The sequence below is a fragment of the Aquila chrysaetos genome, chromosome Z (genome assembly GCF_900496995.4).
Source record: "Aquila chrysaetos chrysaetos chromosome Z, bAquChr1.4, whole genome shotgun sequence".
Lineage (NCBI taxonomy): Eukaryota > Metazoa > Chordata > Aves > Accipitriformes > Accipitridae > Aquila > Aquila chrysaetos.
In genome coordinates this window covers 44,421,700-44,424,640 of record NC_044030.1, presented here as the reverse complement: position 1 = coordinate 44,424,640, position 2,941 = coordinate 44,421,700, and positions in this window count along the sequence as shown.

Below are 2,941 nucleotides of genomic sequence, written 5' to 3'. Positions count from 1 at the left end.
CTTTTCTCACTTGGTATTGTATGCAGAATAGCTCTTAATTTCCCTGTAGAAAGTATCACTCTTTACTGATGGAGAAACACTAGATCAGCATTTCTTATTCTTTTCACCAGACTGATGCTTTAACCAGCAGTCTTTTTTTCACTTAGTCTTGGCCATACACCAGGACACACACATTTGCTAAAAGTCAGCAATGGCTTTAATGTTTTTCATGCAATTCATAAGAAAAATTCATAAGAAAAAAATAATTTAGAAACTTTTCTTTTGTTTAGAAGGTAAATTACAGTTTGTTGCATTGAAATCCCTTTTCTGCCTTTTTTTTTCTTTTCTAGTACACTGGTGAGAACAAAGTGTGTGTATGCAAACATTTACACAATAGAATTTCAGACCTGAAGCCAGTATTCTTATCTTTTTACAAAGTGTGCTGAATTTGTAGGACCCACATTGGCACCCACAGCTTACTGAACTGTGGCTAATTTCAAATACATGAATTTCTGGTATGTACCTGAAGCTTCAGATCACTGCTGCAATATGTTGAATAAAGTCAGGCTGAGGTGCTAGTTAATGCAGATTAGGTGCCACAGCCTTCAACAAATGGTTTACAAACTCTCCAGAATAGTATCTAGAAAACAGCCATTTTGCAATGTAATAGCTCATTTAGTTATTCCAAAGATGTTGACAAGCAGCTGCTATTTTTTTTGCAGCCCCCCCCCAACTTTCTTGATCTTTACCAATCAAACGCTAAGAAATGGTATGATAGAAGCTATCTTAAAGCTGATTTTGTATTGAGTTTCTATGTTACTTCCTAGTGCAATGAATTAGGTTGAAATACTAGTCTTTAAAAGTCCTTTTAGAATGTATGGCTATGTCATAGAACTTTCTTTCATAGAGCTCAGCAGCTAGGAACAGCTGCTAAGCTCTTGCTAACAATCTTCAGCAGAAATCTCTGTTTCTGAAAGCAAATATAACGATGTCACAGTGACTGAGATTTCTACCTTGAATTGGCTATGAATCAGCTAATCTGTTTTATCAAGCTTTTTTTAAACAATTAATAATAGTAGGAATATAACTGTACTCATCTGAAGGAAATTTGGGTGAATATTTTCTATACTGAGAATGCAAAAAAGGCAAAAGTGGATCTTAAGGGAAATTTAAATGTGAAGAGGATACCTGCCTCTTAGAGGACTTTTGGAATATATAGGAACTTATTTAGAATACCTAAAAAAAAAAAATCCATCTTCTTTGTATATGAAAAAATAAGTTTCAAAAAAGCACAGAAATTTATGACAAAGCACACAGAAAGAAACAAATTGAACAATCAAAAATTGAAATCTATGTAGAACAGCGTAAATTACAACTTCTTTCTACACCAGAAACACCTTAACTGCATTTGATCACAGCACATACGTATTCTGATAATAGTTTATCCTTAGATTGGGAGAACCAAGTTCAATTTCTCTTGTGCAGTTCAAGTAAATGCAAAAAGGAAGCCAAATGCGCCTATGTAAATCTCAGTGATTTCATATGTTCCCCCACACTTCTTTACTGACTATGATGAAAAAGTTACTAAAGGATTTTTTTCACATTTATTCCTACTACACAGAGGCTTCAGAGAAATTGATATATGTAAGTTCTAGTGACAGACAACAGTTATTATCTGTTAGGAATTAAAGAAGATTAGAGGAGAAATACTTTAAAGCAAATCGCTGGTTTGTCCCAACATTGTTAAACATGATCTTTCACCTGTTACTAATTTTCTTCATAGTATCAAAGGTCTTTGCTTGTGTGAACACAAAGGGAAAACAGCTATTTCAATTTGTTTACACAGAGCAAACAAGGACACAAACAGGGAAGGATGTGCATGTTAATTAGGTATGGGCTTCAGTAAGATAAGAACCTGATGTTGTTTCTGGATTTATGTTCTCCACTGTCTGGCTCAAAGCTCACAGAAGGCTATCAATGTTTTTATAGCCATTTAGTGGATAAACTAGATATGTTCTTTCTGATTTGATTCTGGTAACACAGAGGCTTTTATTTTCATTGTGGTGGTGTTCGTATTCACCTTTGAAGATGCAATTGCTTTCTGAATGATGTTTTCAATGAGTTTAAAAGCAAAGCACACATAATGGTTACTATCTTTGATACTGAAAAGCCAGTTGAAGAAACTCTAAGACTCGTTCTGGAGTTTTAGAAAGCAGGCATTCTTTATTGCAGCGCTGGATGCACGGGGGATAGTTCCACCTAGCGTGCATACCACAGCTTTAGCACTAACAGGTTATATAGAATAACTAATTGCAAATTAATCAGATTAGTATACATATACATAAAAATAATTGCAACTGATTATCTTAGTACTGCCTACATCCAATCATGCACAATGAAGGATCCATTTGAGTCGAAGGGCTGCTTTTGCGACCACCGACCCATTTGAAGTTCTTGTTGGCTGTCCTTGAAGTCTTTATTCTTGTCCTTGTTCTTTGATCTTGAAGCTTAACGCAGCTTCAATCACATGTGGTCAGTTTCAACATTGTTCTCATCTAGCGTACAGGAACATCTAGTCATAAGAGCAAAGAACTGCAAAACTTATGAGTAAGTACCTCTACTAGTTAATGGCTTGCCTATACTTTTGTCTATTGTTTCAATCATAGTGTTAGTATAAGATTTCTAATAATTATTTACCAAATCTCACTTTTACAGTCACCTAGCAGCAAACCAGTTTCCACAGCTGGTACAAAATACTAAACCCATCAAAATATTTAGACATACCCTACAGAATGTATGGAAAAATGCTATCATCTTAACCAACACTCCAGGCTGACTGGCAGCCCTCTGAAGCTCAGACATGTCTAGCAACAGAGTACCTGTACAAGCTGAGATCAAAAAGCCATCTAATTTGAAAATGTTGGCTCTAACAGTAGCCAAGAGTGTATGTTTAAGAAAAGAA